Genomic DNA, 13,373 nt, shown 5'->3' with positions numbered 1-13,373 from the left:
TTTTTTTGTAAAGCTAATTTTTTAAAAAATAAATACAAAAACATTTTTATACAGTGTAGCCATTTCCAAACCCAACAAAGTCTTGAGTAATTTGTATAGACCTTTCTGGGAAGCCAGTGGTCTACAGGATCAAGGCTTTAAAATACTAATGCTCTTTGGGACTGGCAGCACTAACCAGTACCACACAATTTACGAGTTTTGTTCCCACAAAAAGAAGTATATATATATAAAGTTCAGTATCTCTCGAAAATCATTTGACTGTGTATGCTTTTTATATTTTGATCCTGCAGCCCCTTGCTAAGAAGAGGATTGCTTGTATGAGTAAGAATGCTTGTGAAAGGAAGAGTTTGTAGGAGAAGTCCTTTCTATATTAAATGTCTGACATTGCATCCATCAATTTTTGCTATTGTTACGCATTCACCATATTCCATGGTGCAATTGATCCCTTCCCAAAGATGTTGGAAAACATTCTTTATCAAAGCCACTCAGCAAGTGTGTTGTCACTTTGGAGTTTCTTTTTGCTTTGCATTTCCTTTAGAGTGAACTTTTTCTGGAAAACAGGATTTTGGTTTCTTACAGATTTCATTTGCCTGATGTTGTCCCATCCTACGCTTATCAGTATAGAAGGCATTTGCCTTTCGACAGAGGGACTCTAGAGCATGGCTCTGAATGCTCTCTTATCAGCAGAAATATTTAATAAGTGTTTTTCAATGAAATCAGAAAAGCAAAGATCCAAATTTCACTATTATTTCAAAGGGAAAAGATGTAGTAGAATTCATTCAAAAGAAAAAAAGATGTCTCCCAGATCTCAGCAAGGCTCCACCAGTTCCAGCTTGTTTTCACACCTCTTCAGTCACTTTGCTTAATCATTTTATTTGATGTTTTCTTGTACAAGTGATCTGCATACCTTATAGTATGAGAAGAATTTAATATGCCTCATTCTGTCCTTTAAAAATTAAACTTACAGAGATGCTTTAAAATATCACATTTCCAAGCACTTTTTTCTCCATTTTTAGTGCATGATCACTGGGACTGGATTTTTTTATATTGATTTTTATATTGCCTTTGCTAGAAGAAGAAAAAAATAAGTTCTTGCAGAAAGTGTTAGTGGGTGCTCAGTTGGTAAAATTATGAAGAGGCAATCAGGAATGAGGCCAAATCCTGCAAGTGGAGTTCCACATAATCCTCTAAGCAGGCATACACAGGGTTGAACCAAGAAAAATTATCCTAGAAATGTGCTGAAATGGAATTATTATATTTTTCCTAGTCATCATTTTTGATTGCCATTAGGTAAAATCAGTGTCAGCTTTTAATTTGTTAAGCTTTCTTTCTGTAGTGCCAATGCAGCTGTCACAAATTGCTGCTGCATTGCTGCACAAGCCTGTTTGTGGGTGCAGTTTGATTAACTCGGGTCATTTACAGTGAAGGAATTGCTGACAGGCTCAAAATCAGAATGGTTGTTGATTTTATCCAAACTGGAAGGAATACCAGTGAAGAAGCTGAAGTTAACTGGGAGTAGTTAACTTGGTAAGAGGTGACTTTTTTTTTTTTTTTACTCCAAATAGTTACTAGCAGAATCAAATTTCTGCAGGTGTCCACTCCTTAGGAATATGATTTTCAGTCTTTGCAGTGCGTTTCTGGCAGGCAATGATCAGGAAATTTCCCAGACTGGCTTAAATATAACCCAAAAGAAAATACCAGAGAGATTTTATATCAAATATGTGAATTCCATTTTTTTTTTTTTTGCTCTGGGTTTTTTAGTAGATAATGAAGCAGGTAATTTTTTAGGGTTTTTTATAATAATTTTGAGCCCAAAAGAGGCAAAGCTTTTAACCTGCAGTTGCAGCAACCTTTTGGAGGCTAGAACTTGATGGTTGTCCTTTTTGTACAGTCCTTTGGTGATGCAAACCCCAAAGAAACCACAGCCTGTGCGGTATTTCTGGAAAAAAAAACTAAAAGAAAAAGAATTGTATTCTGTCAGCAAATTGCTCAGCTTTCAGGTGGGATTGTTTACAATGTTGTATGGGTTTCTGGTAGGTACAGTATGCAAGCAGGTTTGTTAAATACCAGAAAAAGCAAGCCCCATTTAAACAGTGTTTTGCAGTCAAAAAAAAAAATAAATACATATTTGAATTTTTGGTTAGGCCCTTTGGAAAATTTTGCTAATGCAGCAAAAGTTTTGTGATGGGTCCCAGGTGTTAATGCTGCTGGTTCGTTCCAGAGATGAACCATCTGAAAGAAATTGCGTTGAATAGATTGGGAGAGCAGCAATGACAGTCTGTGGCTTTTCTTTCTCTGAAAGAAGAGGCTTTTGACCGTTGGAAAACCTGTCATTCATAAAAACATATGATATTTGCTATTACTTTTGTCAAGTACTGTTATGGTTGAGATGTTCCAGGGTTGCGTGTTTGAGAAAGAAAAGTTTCAATATAAGGATGGGCACGAGAATTTCTTGAGCATCCTGCCCAGAGAGGAGAACGTGCCTCTCCCAGGTCTGCTGCAGGCACCGCAGCTGGGAGGCAGGCGCAGAGGGTCGCTGGCTCTTTCCAGTCTTGGAATCTTTTTTTCATATTTTTAAGTGAATCAACAAGTAAGAGCACCATTTGACACCTGAATGACTCTTTTTCTTTTATTTTTAGTACGTTAGCAGGAGTTAGAGCCAGGAAATTGGAGAGAAAGGGGGAAAGACAATATGTCTATGATGTGTTTTCAGTCAGTGTCCAGGCCTCCTGAAGAAAATGTATGTGAAGTGTTGTTGCACGGATGGGGGAATAATTGAAATTAAGGTGACGGCTGTCTTAAACAATCATTGCTTAAGACTGAGCTAGCAAAGAAATATTGATTATTGGCGGCAAACTTTTGAATTAGAGCAAAATAACACCGGTAAATTTGAGATCAACTTAGTGTGATAAATCTTCCTTTTAATTTCATCACTTTCATTTAACAAAACAACATTCCTCTGGAGGTAAATCAAAGCAAGGGTTTAGCCCCTGCTGTGACAGTTATTGAATCCCAGTGTTGGAGGGAGCAGTGTGAGAGTTATCCTCCACTTACGTCCTAATTATGACTTATTCAGATGCCATTAGTGGGATTTTCCTAGCAGGCAGGTGTTCTCTTGATGAAAAATACATCACGCCTCCTCGGTAGGATGCAGACATTGCCCACTTGAGCACCTGCTTGAATTCTTAGGACAATACAAGCCCCTCAAGAGCCTGCGGGCAGAAGAGCGCGGGTGTATTTCTGGAGGGTCCATTTTCACAATGACAAAAGGGGGCAAAAGCATGAGCTAGTTAACAACACTTCTTTGATAAAACTGGAACGACAGTAAGCATTGTGCAGTTTGAAAGCTTGCCAGCACCACTCGAGGTGTATGCAAAATTTTTTTTAATTTTTTACATTGCACATAGAATCACAGAGTCATCCTTCTGAAAGGTGATGAGTTTAGGTATAACCAACTGGCCCTGGCTGTGGTCTGTCCAGCTAAAGGATATAGTAAACCAAGAAAGATTTTTTACTGAAGTCGTTAAATTCTCTCTCATTAAAGAAAACTTTCCTTGGTGCTAGAGGAGGAATTAAAAAAAAAAGATAGTATTTATTTCAGTTGAGCTTTTCAGGTGGCCAGTCCACCTGTTTCTTACTTCCAACGCCGTGCTTGCAGTATGTGGCCAAGGTGTGGATGTTCTGCTGTGGATGGCGTATGGGATCTGTGTGCACCAAGGAGCACCACTGAAATCTGCAGGTGTGGAAAGTGGTGTATCCCAGAGGTGAATTACATGGGGAAACCCAAATATTTCTGTTTTCTGTCCGTGTGGAAGCATAAGAGCAGGTATAAAGGACTTTGCCACAGCTATGGACCGTGTATCCTTTTGTGGTTGAATTCTCTTGTCCTGATTCAAAAACCCTAGAAATCGGATCAAATAAGCAAAACACAGTGCGTGTGGTGGCCCTGGCGAGGCAGGCGTGCGTTGGTTTGCTTTTCCTGGGGCTCTGCATTTGCACCGTTGGCCTGCAAATGGTTTGGGGTCCTGGGCAGCATGGCGCGGGGGGGCAGAAAATGGTGGGAGGTAAAGAACAAATACCATATTTCAGAGGCCTATGGTCAATGTAGCTGGAGAAATACTTTGAAGTAATCCAACTCTGTACCTGCCTTGCCATGGTTTGCTCACAGCGATAGCCCCAAGGCTTAGACGCTCTGTTTTTTCAACGCCGTCTTCCTTTACCGCAGTGAACACGTACAAGCAATTAATGTGGAGTAGCAATCACTCTTTGGTTTTAAACATTTATTTAAAGGAGATTGAGTTTTGGGGGGGCTTTGTTGTTGGGTTTTTTTTCTCTCCTGACCCTAGTCATTTTACCCCCATACTTTCATAAAAAGAAAAAAAAAAAAAAAAGAGAAAAGGGTCTGGAATCTGATCAGAGGGAAAACAGTTAAGGGTTTCCCATGTGTGTACATACTGTTTTAGGTAGAAAGCCCACCATCTGTTAAAGCTATCTTTCCTTTTCGAAATTCCTGCCTGATTCTGACACACGATGAAAATCTATATTGGAATGCAAAATTTTCACTTTTAGATGTTTGTAAATCTTAATGCAGTACTGCAGATGGTATCCTAAAAGATCAAAGACAGCGTTTATAACTGCTATGTGGTGTTAATGATATTTTTAATATTTCAACCATGTCAGCATACATTTGGTCGTTACTTTTCTAAAGTCTTCTTTTCTTGAGTAATCGATATAAGGTGTTTGCATGATGGAAAGTAATTTAAGTTCACTTTTTAAAAAGACGTGATTGATACTGTAGGTTATGTTTGTTTAACGGATTAACATTTTCACTGATGGGTGGCAGTTTTTTTTCCTTTTAGTGCTTTTGATACAATAACACGTAGGACATTTTCCAACAGGAACACATTTTTTAACCTTTGCCTCCAATAGTGGAAGTAGTATTTGAAAAATAATTGTTTTCCAATACATTTTGGCCATCTGGGTAACAATATGCAAGTACATCTATTGCGTACAAGATATGATTTTAAAAGAAATAAATCCCATTTTAATGAAAGTAATCAAGAAATTAATCTAGCAAGGTCAAAACCCTTTCTGAAGGAAAAATTTGGGTGTCTAGAAATGTTGAAGCACTTAATCTCCCACCAAATTTTGTGTCCAAATCATACAAATTTTGTATTTTGAAATTAACAAAAGGCCAACCAAAGTTTTTTTACTTCACAAAACGCTGAAAAATTTGGTCAGCTTACATCCTGTCCTATGAGGTTTGACTCCTGGCCTGGGACCGCGAGGCCCTGCACCTGTGACACAATTAGAGAATAGAATAATAGAATCATTGAATGGTTTAGGTTGGAAGAGGCCTTTAAGATCATCAAGTCCAAATGTTAACCTAACACTGCCAAGTCCACCACTAAACCATGTCCCTCAGCACTACATCTACCTGTCTTTTAAATACCTCCAGGGATGGTGCTTCAACCACTTCCCTGGGCAGCCCATTCCAAGGCTTAATAACCCTTTCAGTGAAGAAACTTTTCCTAATATCCAATCTGAACCCCCCCTTGGTGCAACAAGAGGCCGTTTCCTCTTCTCCTATTGCCTGTGACTTGGGAGAAGAGACCAACCCCTGCCTCTCTACAACCTACTTTCAGGTAGTTGTAGAGAGTGATAAGGTCTCCCTTCAGCTCCTTTTCTCCACATTAAACAACCCCGGTTACCTCAGCTGCTCCTCATAAGACTTGTTTTCTAGACTCCTCACCAGCTTTGTTGCCCTTCTCTGGACATGCTGCAGCATCCCGATGTCTTTCTTGTAGCGAGGGCCCCAAAACTAGACACGGCACTCAAGGTGCGACCTCACCAGTGCTGTGTACAGGGGGATGATCGCTTCCCAAGTCCTGCTGGCCACACTATTCCTGGTACAAGCCAGGATGCTGTTGGGACTTCTTGGCCACTTGGGCACACTGCTGGCTCATATTCAGCTGGCAGTCAACTAAGATCCCCAGGGCCTTTTCCACCAGGCAGCTCTCCAGCCACTCTTCCCAAAGCTTGTAACGCTGCATGGGGTTGTTGTCACCCAGGTGCAGGACCCAGCGCTTAGCCTTGTTGAACCTCATACCATTGACCTTGGCCCATGGATCCAGCCTGTCCAGATCCCTCTGTACAGCCTTTGATTATTTTACGATGCTCATTCAGACTCAGCTTTAGCAGCAAGTTTCCACAAATCACCCGTGTACTTCAAAATTTATCCCTCCTTGATTTTTTTCTCTTCAAAAGGTGAGAGAAAGAGGGGGAAATGTAATTTTATATGGCTGTATTTGAAAAGGGTTTTGTGTACCTTTATAATTCTTTTGAAGCAATATTTTAAAGAATAACTGCCAGCCAAAGTGGCAATGCAGAAAAGTGCCATCTTGTTCAGAATTTGTACACACCAGTTTTTAACACAGTGTTCTTTTCACTAAGTACTACATATGTTAATTTATATTTATATATTGTCAATATTGTTGTAACCAAGCTTCTCCTTTTTAAACACTTCAGGAACAAGGCCTTGTATTTTTAGGTGATTTTCATAAACAGAATAATTCTTTTCCTTTCACTAGTATCTTGCACTCGATACATGTAGCAATACTTAATATATTCTCTTCACAAGTACTTGTTAAGTGATTTAGTTAATGGCTGATGTTTTGTACAAAATAGATTCTGTACAGGAAAAAAATCTTTTAGATAAACATTATTTATTTTTACTGTTTTGTAAGTTAGACACTATAATGAAGCTCCTTTTTGCCAGAATTACTGGAAGTGCCTCTTGGTAAAATGTATTATACAGTAAATATGTATTCAAAATTATTAGAAATACTTGTCACAAAATGAACAATGTGGATGTTGCAATGTGAAGACAAATGTACAACATAAATATAATTCTGTGGTATCCTGTTTGCTGTGTTTCTTTTTCCTTTCTTGAACAAATTTCCTTTCAGTGCCCAGCTTTCGGTTTAAGCATCAGCCTGCAAGTGACCTTGTTCAAACTCTGATTCAAATCCAGTAAAGCTGGTGTATATTGAATTACCATTTTATCTGCTGGCCCTGCTTGGTATGCGTTAATGACCCACGCTCACATTTATTGGTATCTGATTACCTGCAACTTTTACCATCAGAATTCTGCACTTCACATCACGGATGTTAAATGTGTGACTCAACCAGTCTCTGGAAGGCCTCAGTATAAACATCCTTCTTTAATGATGACCAATATTTCAACATCCGTCATCTGTGTACTTTTCAATCCAATTAATATGGACCATACTGCTTGAATGTGGTCTATATTACATGGCACTATTCAGCCCTAGTAATGCAGCGTGACTAATGCTTGCAGAGAAAATGAAATGTGTTACCTTAACAGTGTTTTCCTTATTAATCACAGAAGTAATCTGATAAAGTGGGACATCAGTAAGTGAAATTCATTTTCTTGCAATTATATTGGTAAGTATACTGTCATTCTTTAGTGAAAGATTTTGTTAGTCCATCATGTGGGCTAGGATTGACATCTAGCTACTTTCTTTGCTCACTGTTTATAATTTCAAAAAAGTATCTTACAGCTGTCAAAAATGTTCCCTGTTTTTTAAGTTTTATTACCTACTTTCATCAAAGATCTGGAGAGCTCTTCAGCCAAGTCATACTGAAATGGTGGTATCTGGATCAACTGTGTATTCAGAGCCTCTTTTCCTGTAACTCCAAAATTAACAGATTTTAATGTATGGAAAAGCATCAGCCACGTGTCTGGCCATCAGTTTTCAAGTCCTACTGGTTTATTTTTCCTCTGTCTTAAATTACAAATGGCAAAAACGTAAGTAAATTTGCACCAGGCAGTGATCAGGAAGGTACTAGTTGGGATTGTTGCCAGCATGAAGGTAAAATATGGTTAGACCTATTCTAAGGAAAATGCTCATAAGCCTGCACTTGGTCTGTCCCAAACACTTAATAACTCCATAGCATGGTAGTTATTTGATCCAGAGATTCACAGCTGCTCACAGAAAAGCATACAACTGCAGTAATGAAGGCTCTTTTCCTTCAGTACTCCTCATCACAAAAGGGCAGGGGCTACCAAGGTAAAGAATGCACTTGTCTTTGAAAATCACTGAACTCTCTCTGGAGCTCTTCAAACAGCAAGGGGTTCCCATGGGAAGAGATGAGCAGCAAAACAGGGAACAGAAGCAGTCAATCTGCTAATGAGACCACACATGAACATGCCTCTCCTGGGGTTTTGGTAAAACATAAAGGAGGCCATGACGCACGATCAGTAGCAGCTCAATTAAATGTTGCATTTTCCAGGTGTTCAAATTACTCTCAATTGCCCAGTCAAATCCACTTGCCTAAAACCACTTAAAATGTTTCACTAAAAATAGAAATCTCAGAGAATACTTGACAGCAATGCTTTCTTTAACGTTTCTTCAATTGTCTCAAAAAAATCCTCTGGAAATCAATATTATCCCTCATGCCACCATGGACTCCCTGGGTATCGTCAGCAAGTCACACAGGGGTAGAACATCAACTGGCTTTGACAGGCAGCTGCCTAACTTCCAGGCGCGACCCTGACTGATGGGGTCTGTAGCTCTGGGGTAGGCATCTCGCACAATCCAAGGGAGATTTTTCACCCCTCCACGCTGGGATCCCCCAAACCTGGCATGCTGAGAAGGAAACTCTCAAAGCCAACTGCTTTGTGGAACACCTTCACAGGCAAAGGGTGATACTGACATTGCTTTAATTTGTGAGCCATGGGAGAAAATGTGCAAGTTTAAAGTTTTACCTAAGGTTTTGATGGCTTGTATCACCTCCAATCCAGACTGCTAGTTAAAATCACTAAATAACCTGGGATGGATGTGGTTGTAATGGTTTGGAAGTCTGATCTAGATAAAAGGTTACTGCAATATCTGCTTGTCTGCAGCCAGGAAATGCAAAGCAGAAGGTTCCTGTTTGATCTGCATGATGGCTTCATTTACAGTGACTTTTGTTGTTGCTGGTAAATTACTTCCTTTCACAATCCTTTGCACATGGCAATTGTTTATTACTGTGCTTGCCAAAGGCATCATATTCTACAAATTCAACACCTTCTGTGTAATAAACTCTTCTGTTAAATTCTTTACACCTTGTCTTTCCACAATTCTAGCCAAAATCTTTGGGTTTAAATCTACTTCAAAGACCTTATCTGCATTACAGAAAGTGCTATGGAATTTTATTAAGATTAATGGTATTAATCCCTAGTGGCTGGACAGATTCCAGTTTCTCTTATTAGGTTCTTCTAAATTAAAATTCTCCCAAAAGCTCCAGTGGGTACAAATGCTTCCTGCCCCGAAGAGGTGTGTCGTGTCACTGGATCTCATACATCCTTCTTGTTATACCCCCTCAGAGCTGCGTTTCACAGGGACCATTGGGATCTTTGCAAAGTGTGGTGCTATAGAAGTAATATGTTACTTCTCTTCTCTTGAAAATTCTAGTCAATTCTAGTCTGGGTCCATAGTTTCAGGGTTTTTTTACTAATTATTCAGGAAGGAAAACCTCCTAGCTTTTTTACCTGATTGGTTACCTTCTGCAGGTGCTTTCAAGGTGATCTGCAACCATTGAGCACGCTCCTGTACGTTACCTCAGGCACCCAGCACAGAGAACATACAGAGAAAAGGTGGTATTGTGCATTTACTGCAACTGCTATTTTTGAAAAATCTTACTGTGGTCTCATGAAAGGGTTTGAAAGTCTGAATGTTCTGAACAATTTGATGAGTACCATAGGGTAATGAGACTTCTCAGAAAGACCTGTGGATATCCTGAGCTGTGTCCAAAAAAAGAAAATAATTAGAACAGTTTTCTCTTGCTTTTGCTGTTCTTGGGTAAGAAAACCATTCTTTGAGGCTAGATCTGGAAGTCCTTAGATGGACAAGAAAGTATTACCCTTAAGCTTGAAATTTTCATGGCAATCCCCAAGTGCTTCTAACAGCCAAAAAGTATATTATTTGTCTCTATTTCTTTGATGTGGAATAGTTGTGCAAGGTTCGTTCTGACAGTGGATTTCCTTCTCATTTTTGTTCTTACCAAGTATGTTCCTAGGACTGACAACAAAAAGAACAGGAAAATTAATGTCAAGAAATAATTAATCCATAGTAATAGAGTAGTATAGCTAAAGTAATTAAAATTACATAGGCAGTGAAACTGGATTGCTTTATTAGTTAACTGTAGACAAAATGTCTTCACTGTATCTGCTTGTCATTGACTCCTAGCTGCACATTTACCTTAGAATCACAGCTGGCGGAAATAATTTTTTAAGAAATTATAAAAGTTAAATTGTACTAAAATTTAAGTACTCGGAGATGTTTCTTTGAAAGGAACAGCTGCTTCCGAGCCATCCTGCTTTCTAAGTTGCCTTTATTCTGGCAGCTGCATTTCCAGACTCAATAGTGGTGTGATGCCTTGAACTTTTGGTCTCCGGACAAGGATTGAAGAGGTCTGGAACCGTTTGAATTTTTCCTGACCCCTGCACAAAATTCCTGCATGATCTTCAGCAAACATGAACGGTTCAATTCCTCCTCTTCAAATGCAAATATTGCTATTTAGCCAGCTCTCTCAGTTGCCTGCTGCATCTTAGCTCCTGCGCTGAGCTCTCCGACTTTAGGACAGCACTGCAGTAGGAGAACTCTGGGCCACAAGCAATTGCTGCCATGACCAGCTCCCCCTCTATGTGAGTTGTTTCAGGCCCAGCAGAGCTCCTCAGGGTTGCAGTATTTGTGTGCTAGCATAAATAAAATAATAAAGGAACACTTGGCCAAGTGTCAATCCGAGTAATTTGAGGACTCATTCTACTGAGAGTTTCTGTGTAGCTTTGCTTTGCAACGCAGTATTAAGGCTTGGGAGTGTTCTCTCTCAGACCATAGAAATTAATGTAAATTCAAATTTTAAGATGATATGGTGTATCAAAATCCCATTTATACATTTTTTGTTTTCTTTTTTTAAAAAGTCAATATTTTCCTTCTATCACATAAAAACAAATGCTTCTTTGCAACTATTATGCATGTGTTCAGAGTTCAGTGTAAAATTTATCTTTGCAAGCAAGCCCTTAAATACGTCTGTTGGAATATGTTTTTAAAAAAAGTCTTTTACAAAGGAAAAAAATTCATGCTTCTGACCACTGGGATTTTATTTGAGACTTTACAAGGTTAGAATTTGCTCATGAGATGTGCCTGAAGAAGAAGCAGCCAGATCTGTTGTTGTTGGATGGTTTAAAGACCGACCCACAAACCTGCTATGTTGTTAGTCTATGAACCAAGATTATTCTTGTCACAGCTATTCACTATGGCTAGACTAGGCTTTGTAAATGTAATTAATTTAACCCTATGCTTTAGAAATGAAGGTGGTCTAGCTTCCTATTTCCTATATCTAATACAATGAAGGAATGCAAAGAAAATAGAAACAGACCTCGACGAACAAGCTTTAGTCTGGTTTGCTTGTATCTGCTTAAAAGGCTTTGTTTCAGTTATAGAAGAACTATATATAAGTAAGCGATTTCTTTTAGGACTATGGGAAAGGAAAACCTTTCTTGTCTGATTGATTGCCTAGCAAGCTTCCAATGAGTTTTGTGTTGTTGTGCTTGGGAAGTGCTCTGCTGTGGGAGGCACTGAAAAGTAACACGCAAGAGGTGTCATGTCCTGTATCAGAATTGGTAGAGATTTGTTTCTCCTGTTTCAATTCTTGTTAGTAAATTGTAGTAGGTGATCTACTGCATCACCTTCCCATGCAATACCCATGGCCTGAGAGGCCTGGGAGACTAATAAATTCCTACGTGGATGAGATTTTCTTCTCTGCCAGATGAACTCACTGAGTTTTAGTGAGGATCTTGTATTCATTTAGTCTGAGCATCTGGAAAAGAATCATAGAGGACATAAACATGACTTTTTCTGATGAACTGCTATAATTAGTCCATAAAGGAATGGTGATGCTCTTTTGGAAGGTGTAAGAAAATTTTCCATAGTTGAAAATAGGTTCCCCAGGGTGGTTTTGACAAAGTTCCAGTTAAGATATTATCTACACCTATAAAGAAGTCAGAGAAGACTCAGAAATTCCAGTAAAAGCCCAACTCTGATAGAAAGCTGATGCTGAGGTTTTACAGTGAACCAAATATCCAGGGAAGATGAGAATACTGCACAGAATCTTGTGGGCCTCATTCTTGAAAGCATTGCTTCATCTTAAACTGTATAAACACGTTCTTTAGGCGTTTTTCTGCAAGAGTAGAGGAGCATGCCCTGGTGTTCATTGATATGATTTGCAGTATAATGAGGTGTTGGAGGATTATGTGAAAGGGATTTATATAATGAATTTATGAATCTGAATGTGAGCCTCACCTTTTTTAAGAGACAGTGTGATGAAGGCTACCAGTGGCAGAAAAACTGGAGTCTGAGTCAGAAATCATTGGAGGAGACAAGGTCAGCAACGAACATCAAAGGTCAGGCAAAACTAATACAGATCCCATATTGTGTAAACTCAGTTTTTCCTAGTAATTGAAGGAAACAGGCTGGAAGCTGTTCTCTGAAAGAGTCTGAAAGAACTCATAATCACTAATTCTCCTAATCACTAATTCCTGCAGACTATTAGGCACCCTGATATCTCTTTAAGAAAAGGGGAAAAGAGATTTCCAAGTTTCCAAACCTACCAAGTAAGGATATAAGACACATTAAAGTACAAAATGTGAATTACGTGCAGCGTAATAAAATTCCAGCCGCATTAAGAACCCAAAATGGAGATATAATGAAGGAACGGATAATAATTTGTATTAAGCCTAGGAAAGTAGAAGCCTGCTCCAAGGCACTGTGTTTGGCACCACACCGTTGTGAGTGTCAGTAAGGTTTTAGCTGCCATGGGAACATAACCCACCGCAGAAGGTGGGAGGGAGCAAGAAGGGGAAAGGAAGAAGAATTTATAGTGTTAATATCTTCTCTGTTTGTATAATTAAAGCTCACAGGTTAGAAGAAGACACAGAATTTATATCCTCTCTCAGCTCGATCAGCTACACTGGGAACTACTCACTTTCTTCACCTTCACACAAATTTGCAAATAAATGCTGTTTCAGTAGCCATGACCTTGTGACACAAAAAACATAGGGTGGGAATGAAGTTTGCAAAATATTCCTTTCATTGAGGCAAAAAACTTGACTGACTCCCCTGTGCAGTTCTGTTCTCTCCTTTAATGGGTCCTTTCAATATGGTTTTAGATCACGTTGAAGGGGACTTTTCCCTGAGGCTTTTGGGGAGCAGGGTGTACTGGGCATACCAGGAAAGACCAGTGTCTGGAAGAGAAAGTTTTGTGAATCACCTGTTCACTCTATATCCTGTCATCTCCCATGCACCCCC

The sequence above is a fragment of the Numenius arquata genome, chromosome 2 (genome assembly GCF_964106895.1).
Source record: "Numenius arquata chromosome 2, bNumArq3.hap1.1, whole genome shotgun sequence".
Taxonomy (NCBI): domain Eukaryota; kingdom Metazoa; phylum Chordata; class Aves; order Charadriiformes; family Scolopacidae; genus Numenius; species Numenius arquata.
The sequence above is the reverse complement of the archived record's forward strand: the minus strand, read 5'-3'. Positions refer to the sequence as shown.